The 11,537-nt window shown below is 38.0% G+C and overlaps 1 pseudogene; it reads right to left on the minus strand.

The window, feature by feature from the left end:
* Window positions 1-2,646: 2,646 nt before the first annotated feature.
* Window positions 2,647-3,151, minus strand: LOC132522815 (large ribosomal subunit protein uL24-like; annotated as a pseudogene).
* Window positions 3,152-11,537: the final 8,386 nt, after the last annotated feature.

Below are 11,537 nucleotides of genomic sequence, written 5' to 3' on the forward strand. Positions count from 1 at the left end.
ATTAATTAAACTAAGGAGAAAGTAAGAATTGGGTTCTGAAGATTGCAGACTTTGGGGGGAAGCAATATAGAGAGACACAGGACTGAAATGGGGTAGATATTAGAGGTAGATCAAATTGATACAAAAAGCCATCAATAAAGCTAATTTCCTATACAACACAGAGCTGGACTCTGTTCCCTTGAAACTGCCCACAGCACCATGTGGATGTCTGCTCAGTGTCTGCCACTCAAGGTCTCCCTGTATATCTCTTTGTTACTTACTGTTTGAAGAATTATGCACATATGTTTCTTTACCTTTCTCATCTTTACATTTTATCTTCTGTCTTATAATTTATAGCTGAAGTTGCATTGAGTCAGTTTGATCACAAATATACATTATTCCTTCCCTAACAGAATGGCTACCTTTTACTTTTATTTTAAAAAAGTTTAAAGATCTTACTGGCTTTATTCAATGATTCATGAATCAGGCAGCATCCAACCTAACAAATGGAAAGGAGCTCCAAGGAGAGTATAGGCGGAAGGGAGCACGAACAAGGATGTTCTACTAGCAAAAAGTAGATTGGCAGCAATGTCACTTTCCTTTAAGGGATGGGGTCTATCGGGCAGGTTACTTAACTAGAGCTGATTATGCGATTCCTGATTGACTGATTTAAGATTGCATTTCTGGGAGAGCCAAAACTGTAATTAAGTCTCAGTTTGGTGAGGTGGGGCTTAGCATAAGTGACTCCATTTGGGGCCTGTTGTCTTGTTTTTATCAATCCCCCCCCCTTTTTTTTGGCCACACCATGCGGCTTGCGGGGTCTTAGTTCCCCAGCCAGGGATCAAACCCATGCCCCCTGCAGTTGGAGCACAGAGTCTTAAACCCTGAACCACCAGGGAAGTTCCTCAATTCCCCCTTTTTGATGAGACCCTCAGTCTGAGATGTGATCAAAATTTGGCATTGGCATTACTCCCAGCTACTGCTCTAAAGTTCTCTTAAGTTTTTGCTGAATCTCTGTAGTGTTTACAGGTCGCTACACTGGGTTCACATTCTTTAAGTCAGTCATTCTCTTCATTCCTTTTCTGATGTTCTAGTTTTAGGGAAATCTTTTGCTTGCTGGTTAGTGGTTGCAAACATGCATTTGAAGATTTTGAGAAAATACCAAGCCCCAGGGAAACTACTGTGATTATCATAAGCGGGATAATTCCTAATATCTGGCGTGTACTTTGGAGCAGAATGGCTACCTTTTAATATAACCTTTTTATGAGTCATTATTCATTTCAAATTTGACATTATTAAAAGCTTCTTTTGCTCCCAACTCCACCCACCTCTCCCCACACCCAGATTTATATGGAGTTGATTGATATGTTAGCTAAGGCATCAGACAAGGCATGGAAGAGGCTATGATGATGAATAAGATATGGTTTCTGACACTAGGAGGTTTGGGCCGTAGCAGGAAGAGTAAGAAAAGATGTATATTGATCTGAAAAGAATAATTGATCTAAAGAATATAATTTTTGAGGTGCAGAAATAATTGCTAGGGTGTAAAGAGATGAGATAACTCACTTCTGATAAGGAGAATAGGAAGGGCTACACGAAGAATACAACATCTTTTTATTTTTATCCAGTTTTGAAATTGCCATAGACTTTGTTTATGAACCAAGGAGCAGATAGGAGAATGATGGGTTTTTTCCTACCTCTTTTAAAGGGATTAGAAAAGGAATGGCGTTCAAATTTAGGGTGACACTGGAAGAAAGGGGGACACAATGCATGCCATAGAGGGGTGATTTATAAAGTTATTCAATTCAAGGGAAGCAGATGCTCAGAGCCTAACATGACTCAGGAAAGTCATAAATCTCTCCCCTTTTCACCCTGGGCCACCATATTGCACATCAAGAGACGCCATACACGTCATATTCTATGTACATGTAAAACAGTCAGGAGCCTCCAGGAGTCTTTTTCCTTATTGCTTTCTCATGAAATTTTAATATCACAGATATGCTGTGTGTCTTTTATGTACTGTACATGTATCTGTGCTTCATACCTAAAAGAGTAAGATTTTTTTGTTCCTTCCCTTACCTGCCCCCCATCAAAAAGAACAAATTTTCACCCTCTTGGGAGTGATATCATCTGTGTTGAGAATGCTTGATGGGAAAGCATTGTCTATTCATGTTACAGGGGACATCTTTGCAGACCATAATGTGAATGGTTCTGCTGGAGGGGAGAAACCCAGATCCCCCATACCACTTAGAATCTCCGGAGAGATGAGACAATAATTAAGTGATCCTATGACAGGCAAATTTGATTTTGAGACATTTTAATTTCAGTCTCAAATATTAGGTTCTCTTAGTTGACATCTAAGTCACACCACAGGTACTGAGAAGAATTCCCACATCTTCACAAGGCGGATGAAACTTCCCTGAAAGACTGTAGATCATCCATCCCACGGGCTTTTGAATGTGTAGGATTAAGGCTGCTGCTCGTCCTCAGACTTTCCCACTTAGGACAGCCCCCCCACTTCCTGATTCTGCATCTCAAGTACCTTCATGAAGATTCATTCGTGTCATTATTCTGAACTGGCAAAGACGTTGCCATATCACTTTCCTTCTTACTTTTCCTACGAAACTTTTTCATAGAAGAGATAAGTATAGAGATTTCTTTTTTTTCTTTTTTTTTCATTTTAACAGTTTTTAATGAAAGTTGTATACAAGATTACTTCATTCCTGCATCTTCTCAATTGTTTCTTCCTTATATTTGCCCTTTTCCTTTCCTACTTGGCGAGATTTGACTTTACGTTCGAGGATCTTTTTGCGGTCTCTGTCCAGTTTTAGTCTGGTGATAACCATCTTGCTGGGTTGAATGCCCACATGTTGTGCCATTAGCCTTCTCCCGCTGCATTCGTTCAATGTAGATGACATACTTCTTCCTGTAAACTTGGACTACTTTGCCAATTTGCTGCCCTTTGTAGTGCCCTCGTACAACCTGAACTTCATCATCCTTCCGGATGGGCATGGATCGGACATTGTACTTCTGTCTCCGCTCTTTAGAAAAAGGGGAAGACATAATCTTCCTGCGAATGTGGGAAGGTGTATTGAAATGCCTTTTCTGGTTCTTGCTTCGGTCAGAAGTCACAAAGGGATTGAACTTCATTTTGGCCGCTAGCGCTTCAGCGATGGCCCCAAAAGGGCGAGATTTATTTTCTTGCTGATGTGAATTGTCTCCCAAATACACAGAGATTAAAATGTGAGAGTGGTTATTGTTCATTACAGTTTTATTTATTTTACTTTTTTAATTAAAAAACCTTCTTATTGGGCTTCCCTGGTGGCGCAGTGGTTGAGAGTCCACCTGCTGATGCAGGGGACATGGGTTCGTGCCCCGGTCCGGGGGGATCCCACATGCCGGGGAGCGGCTGGGCCCGTGCATCTGGAGCCTGTGCTCCACAACGGGAGAGGCCACGACAGTGAGAGGCCCACGTAACGCAAAAAAAAAAAAAAAAAAAAAAAAAAAACCTTCTTATTGTAGTGAAGCATATAACATAAAAGTTTCCATTTTATCCATTTTAAGTGTACAAATCAGTGGCATTAATTGCATTCACAATGTTATGCAACCAATCATCACTATTTCCAAAATTTTTTCATCACCCCTAGCAAAAACTCTGACCATTAGGCAATAACTCCCCATTCCTCCCTCTTCCCATCTTTAGTAATCTCTATTCTACTTTCTGTGTCAATTAATTTGCCTATTCTAGACATTTCATATAAGTGGAATCATACAATATTTGCCCTGTTATGTCTGGCTTATTTCACTTTGAACAATGTTTTTAAGTTTTATCCATGTAGCAATATGTACAAGAACTTCATTCCTTTTTATAGCTGAATAATATTCCATTGTATATATATCCTGCATTTTGTTTATCCATGCATCTGCTGATGGACACTTGGGTTGTTTTCATCTTTTGGCTACTGTGAACAATGTTGCAGTAAGCATTGACATACAAATACCTGAGTCCTGTTTTAAATTCTTTGACATATATACCTACAAATGCAATTGTTGAGTCAGGTGGTAATTCTACGTTCAGGTTTTGAGAACTGTTTTCCACCATTTTATATTCCCACCAGCAATGTACCAGGATACCAATTTCTCTACATTCTCACTAATACTGTACTCTCCTTTTTTTTTTTATAACTATTCTACTGGTTGTGAAGTGATATCTCATTGTGGTTTTGATTTATATTTTTTCTGATGATTAATGATTTTGAGCATCTTTTTAAAAATTATGGTAAAAAACACATAACATGAGATATCCCCTCTTAACAAATTTTTAAGTGTACAGCATTAATGTTGTACATAAGCATAAGCACAATGTTGTATAGCAGAGCTCTAGAACTTTTTCATCCTGTGTGACTGATACTCTGTATCCATTGAACAGTAGCTTATTTCCTCCTTATAGTTTAAATAACATTTTTTTCCATTACGGGGAGTCATGTATCATTATAGATATTTTAGTTAAAAATTGAAGAGGTTCTGTTTGGGATTGCTAGCCAGATTCTCTGTTTTGTTTTTTCTTCCCATTTTTCAGGTATTGTTCTTTGTAATGCCAAACAACAGCAAAACACTTTCATTTTCTTTAATCGAATGATCTGTCTTGAGAATAAATTGTTTTTTCAAGGGCCTCTTCAAACATTAAGACTCAGTGGTCACATTCAAGTTTATTAAATATAAAGAAAATTCTCACATAGAACACAAATCTAGACTCTGAAACCTCTAAACCTCTGACCCTTGGAAGATGTCAGTGGACCAGGTTCAGGTGATAATCTAGAACCATGGCTGATATTTTCACCAGCCATTTTCCTCTTCGATATTAGCCAGAGACCTGGTCTACACCATACCCATCCTTTCTTGCCTCGATTTTTGTGACATTTGATTACTATAAGGTTGGGAGATTTTATTGCATAAAGTTTAAAGGACGTGTCCACATTGGAAAGGAACACAAAAGTACCCAAGAAACTCTCCACTTTAAAACATCCAGCATTTCGTACAGTGTAATTCCTTCCTTATCCCCTAAAGACAGTTCTGATTCTATCGCGCCAGGCCTTCAGTAACTTCAAACTGCTGTCAGCAAAAAGTAAAAATTCCGGGCTTCCCTGGTGGCGCAGTGGTTGGGAGTCCACTTGCCGATGCAGGGGATGCGGGTTTGTGCCCCGGTCCGGGAGGATCCCACATGCCGCGGAGCGGCTGGGCCCGTGGGCTGTGGCCGCTGGGCTTGCGCGTCCGGAGCCCGCGGCGGGAGAGGCCACAGCGGTGAAAGGCCCGCGAACCGCAAAAAAAAAAAAGTAAAAATTCCTTAGCATGACATACAGAGTCATCTCAGCCTCATCCTATCTACATTTATGAACTCATTCCAAGCAAGCCTTTCTCTTACTTCTCCTAGGTTACTGGGCTTTTCTAAACTAGACCTTTTTTTTTTCATTTCTCTGCCTGCTTGTCATTCCTTCTGTCTAGAAATTACTTCTCATGCTGACCACCAACAATTAACACCTGACACCTCCCTTAACAAGTGTTTACATAACTAATCACCCTTCTCTAATGCCCTCATGCTTTGCATGTATCTCCTTCACAGATCTTCTCCAATTTAATTGCAGTTATTTGTATGCAGGCTCGCTCCTGCTAACAGGCAGTCTCTTTTTAAGGGAATGGACAGTGCTAACTCGGTAAAGTGCTTGTGACACTATGCATTTATTTATTTATTAGGCTGAACTATATAAAACTGCTGATATTTAACCATTTTGACCTACAAAAATGACAATACTTATATTAATAATGACCTACCTCATTCTAAAAATACCTCTCAAAATCCTGTCGAAAATACACTGAGACAGACAGTGTGCTCACCAAACATTGCATTTGAACCTCTATATTTCCTGGCTCCCTTGCTACTGGTTAGGGCCTTACAGCCAGGCCTGGTCAATAAAGCAACAAAAAGGTGAACAGAAGTGTGTCCCTTGGTGGCTGAAACAGTGAAAATAGCATGTGCATCTTTCCAGGTGCTCTTCTCTTGCTGCAATAACCAAAGTGACTGCATGTTCCAGACAGTGCAGCTACAGATGGTAAAACTTTTTACCTTGGGCTGGTAACTGACACATGGCACAAAGCCCTACACCAACCTATAATGTACATAAGCAAGAAATAAACCATGGTTGTGTTAGGTCACTGGGATTTCACTTTAATTTCTGGCTAATCTTACATACAAACAAATGAAACAAAATAGACAAGGAAATGAGGGAAAGGGACATAAAGGTAGAGAAATAAAGACAGGACAAGATTAAACCCAAAGTTTAATAGAGGGATAGACTGGGAGTTTGGGATTGACATGTACACACTGCTATGTTTAAAATAGATAACCAACAAGGACCTACTGTATAGCACAGCGAACTAAAAAAAAAAAGATTAAACCGGAAGTGTCAGCCATTACCTGCAAGAGGTATGATACGTATTTGATTTGAGCTTCCTTGTGGTCCCCAAAAAAGAAGAAACACCATCTCTTGCAAAGTTCAGTGTCTCCAAAAAATGAAAACTAACTTATAACAGTGCTTTAAATTCTGGATAGATATTGAATGAATGTACTTCTTACTATCGTTATTTATGTGTATACTATATATCAGGAAAATAGCAATAGAGAATAGCAACATTAGCTCTGGAACAATGAAAAGAGTATCAGAGTGGGGCAGAGAAGCCTCTCAACTGTGCTGAGCCTCGCCTAACACTAGATCAATTACTTTTCTGTCTCCAGAGGTATTAACTTTGAATTGCCAATTAGCAAATGATTCTAAACAAAAGGATGCTGATGTTTCGATAAACCACTCACTTTGTGCATGCATCTTTAATATGTTCTTTTTAAAAATACCATTTTAGACAATGTTCAACTGCATGTTAACAAATCCACAACAAAGGATTTTACATTAAAAAATTCTTAGCTCAGAGGTGAGAATAACACCTCCAATAACTTTGTGAGAATCATAGGTCACAGAGACTGACAGTAAGATATTACTAACTTTATTCTGCAAACTTTTGCTGAAACTAAGACAGTAATTGTCTGAGTTGTTATCTCTTCAGTTACACATTTCCAAATTAAGATATAAAGGCAAAATAGTTATGCACTAACAGTATGTGTTTGTATAAGCATTTGAACTAAAAGGCTTGTGAGATTATGGATCATTTCATTATCTTCTTTATACTTTGCTTTTCTCAAAATATTTAGTAATAAGCTACATTATTTTTATAATCAGAGAAATGCATTTTTAAATATATAAAATTAAAACATTTTGGTGTTTTGATCCAGCCTGTTCTCAGTGCTATCTACCCACCTCTCTTCCTCATTCACAGCCTTGAACTTTAAAGACAGGGATTATAACACACTTGCCACTTATTACCCCCTTTACTACCTCTATCTTTCAAAGCTTGAGGACAGAAACTCTTGTTATAAATAAGCTGGATAGGTCTATAAAATACAAACACCTCTGCATTCCCACTGGCAAAGTTCTTAGAGGAGACCACTCCTAGTTTACTTGTAGATACTCCTGCTTCAGCTAACGTGCCCCAGCCTCATCCTCAGCAATGCAATGTCCCTGTCTGTTTAATACAATCTGTTATCTCTTTGTTCAAAGCCAAAATCATTCAAACTCTCTCTATGCCCTTTTTATCCATTACTGAAGCTACACTATTCATTTCCAGAAATGCACCTCCAATTCTGTTACCCTCTTCAAAGCACATGGCATCTCTGCATGGCAGTCAACTTCTCATACAATGCTTTAACAAAGCAGAGAGAAGAATATGAGTCCTTTTTCATATTAGTTGATATAACATCTGGAACACCCATATTTTCATTTGGTGTTCAATAAGCAATTATAAAATCAGTCTATCAATAAATTATACCATATTACAATAATCTCTTGCTCTATCAGAAACTTAGGAAAATAAAAGGAACATCTCTGTTCAAACCATTAGACCCTCCATGTTTTGGGTAGACAACATTTGTGTGCATTTCACACACACACACACACACACACACACACACACACACAAAATCCTCCAGGTAGGGCTGAGTAGCTCACCAAACAGTCCTCATTTTGTCCTCCTGAATCTCCAGTCTCAGTTTCTCCTGAAGTGTAGTATCATAAGTAATTTGTCTCTGATCCAAAATAAAGTCTCTATACTTCCAAAGTTCAGGCCCTTTTGTTTCCATTACTCCTGAGAGCCAATTTATCGCTGCTACAAAGGAGCTACCTGGCTTTTCCCAGAAGAAATGCAAAAGACTACATCGTTAATACTTTGATAGAAAGAGCTGGCAGTATATTTAGTTCACACAACCTTCTGGAGGGCAGTTTTGTGATAAATACGATGTGTTAAACTTCTGCATAAACTATGACCACCAAATTTTACTTCTAGTAATTTATCCTAAAGAAATAATAGTGGATGTGTGCAAAGTTTGCTTAAAAAATGTTTATTATAAAATTATGATGTTTCTAGAAGAAAATATTAACAGCTTTTATTTCAAGATTAACAGCTTTTATTTCAAGGTAATATGCTTATGTCTTTTATTTTCTTCTTGATAGGTTTTAAAAATATATATGAATGTTCCTATAATAAAACTGTAATCAGACATAAGAATTCCGTTTTCTGATCTGAAGATAGGCCTTGTCCACAGGCAATCAGCAGGACTGAGTGACTGATTCAAATAATTTCACCTTTCATGTAAGAGTTTTCCCTCCAGAATCAGAAGAAGGGTGTTGTCAACCCAAAATTCATTTAAGAAGTATTCTAAAGTAAAAGAAGGCCACTAACCCACACTGCTGTAACAAGCAGGTTTTTTTAGAAAGTCACTTCCCACTTGAACTGTCTGCATTGGGAACTAATTGGGTTTGATTTACTACGTGTCTCAACAGCCCTTCCAGCTCACAGGCTAAGCTGTTAGGTTTGCCTTGAAGTCAGTAAACCTTGGGTCCCTCTAGTTCTCAGTCTGGGCCTTGGGCATCATACAAGCATCATTTACCTTGATTGCCTCAGTCAGCGGCCTCTCCCTTTAACTCACTAGAGCTTCTGGGATATTTTCTTTTTATTCTCCACAATAAAATATCTTTCACAATTGAGATCTCAGAGCCTCAGATAAGAAACCAGTTAAGGTACCTTAGGCCATTTTTCTGTACCTTGAAAAGATATTATTGCTATGATCTATTGTTTTCTTTCAACAAAATTTCCTCTCTGAGATCCCTGTGTATCTCTTGGTGCCTCTGATTATTCCCGATTTTGAATAGCAGCATTATAAATTTAATACAATAGATATATACTGAGAGTTTATGCCACTATTGCTTTGGAGACCATGTGTGTAAATTGAACTGGTACCCCAAATTTATAAAATGTTACCTTCTAAATATGAGGCCAATATTTTACTTTCAATATTTATTTTACATTAGAATTGCTACAATTCACTTAAGAGGCAACTTGGTAAGGAGGAAATAACGTATTAAACATTTAAGTCATAGGTTGGATCCTGGGTCTGTGGGTTCTAGCGAGTCCCCATAGAAGAAACCCCTAGATGAACCATGTAACAGCTTGAAACGTCTCATTTCTGGGAAGGTTGCATGCTATGTATTTTAAGAGAAAAACATGCAAGACAGTAGTAGAACTACCACTTGAGGAACAGGCACCTGAGAATATCATAAGACATCACTTCTGAAAGTGCTCTCCAGCCATCCTTGGAGGCAAAGCCCTTGCTAGCTAACAAAGTGCTTTATGAATGCCAGAATGTTCAGCAAGACTGGTGGCTCCCTGGAAGTAACTGAGGTTGTAGCAATGGTTAGGACAACTTTGGAGCCTTGGGCTATAGCAACAAAGGTATTACGTGCAGGCCTTCATGGAAGACATACCTATGTGGTTGTTGACTGAGGTTCCCACAGACACTGAACAGAGTTCAAGGAGGCTGTAAAATCGTGGAGGTGCTATCACAGAGTTCGGCACACAGTAAGAAATCAGCATTCATTTTCCTTCCCTTCTCATTCTGAGATTACTTTATGTCTAATATTTACTGTATAATCTACCAATAGCTTTTCTCTCTGAAGCCCCCAAGAAAAATATACTGCATCTTTCTCTAGAGTTATCAAAAAATCTTCTCTCAGCTGGATACCCTGTTACGTTTTGGGCTAAGAAGTGGGAAAAAATGGCCTTTGGAGTCAGAATACCTGAATTTTTCCTCTTTTACTGTTCTCTAAGTTTTAAGGAATATCTGTGTTAGAGTATTTTTCTCTTATATGAAGAGAACATTGATTATACCAAAGCTCCTGAAACTTGCTCCATCCAAAATATAATGAGAGTAGCTACCGTGTGATTATTGCTGCCATTCTCATTTTTCAGATGAGGAAAATTTGGCTGTTAAAGGTAAAATACAACTGGACCAAGGTCACGTAGCTAATAGGCAACAGAGTTGGAACGTAAACTTCTGATTCTGAAGCTTATGCTCATATCCACTATGCCATACAGCTCCTCAGCAAAGATGGAAACTTATTCTCTTAGGGAACTATCAAATAATAAAAATCGACTGAACCAAAAGTCACCTTGCTCATTAAGAAGTACACACAATATAAAAATGATAAATCAGTTAACTTTTTTTTACAACCTCAGTGTTCCATGAGAAAACTAAACTCATCAATCTTCCTCCCAACTAATCTTTTCAACATTAATAATTTCCTAAAGTAAATTATGAACTGGGAATTAATTTAATGAGCTTTTCTTCCTAATGACATAAGCCTCATATCATCGTAGTTTCCAAAGCAAATTGCCATTTAAGTTATCAAAAGATGTGGACTGCAGCCCTCTATGGAACTCGGAGTTAAAAACAGAATTTAATAATTAGAATTTATCATTGAAGTGGACACTTTTCATTCTCCAAAAAAAGAAAAAAATTAAGTATGTTAACATAGCCAGCAGCCTCATTTCCTTAGCAATTTAAGGATGTTTATTTCTTGTAGTGTGTTACCTGCACCACAAAACACATGCTGTCAATATAAAATATGGCTTGTATACATTTTTAAATACACAATTATAATTTTCAATGAGCCCTGTACAAGAGGTATACTGCTTCATGTCATTTGCATAAAATGTCAGTCAAACTGACAGCTAGCTCACCCTTTTGCTGTCCTTGATGCAGAGCACAGAATGCTAAATCCCACACTGCCATTAGTGATGACAATCAGAATAAAAATCAGTCACCCACTTTTAACTAAAAGAAGGGAAAAATTTAATTACCTCTGATTTGTCAAATCATTTCACAGAGTGACGATACCATTAATAAACTATATTAGGCCCACAAAGGGACCAGAATTCCTACCATAACATTTATGGGCGAGCCATTATATTTGAGGAAGAGGAGGATTAAATAAAAAGGTTTGGATACTTTTTAAGTATATTAGTACTTGAAAAGGATTAAATAACTTGAAGTATCATCTTTCCTGTACTATTTGTTCATTTGTATTTTAATACCCACTCTGGACAAGATGTTTTGATAA

The sequence above is a fragment of the Lagenorhynchus albirostris genome, chromosome 7, assembly GCF_949774975.1.
Source record: "Lagenorhynchus albirostris chromosome 7, mLagAlb1.1, whole genome shotgun sequence".
NCBI lineage: Eukaryota > Metazoa > Chordata > Mammalia > Artiodactyla > Delphinidae > Lagenorhynchus > Lagenorhynchus albirostris.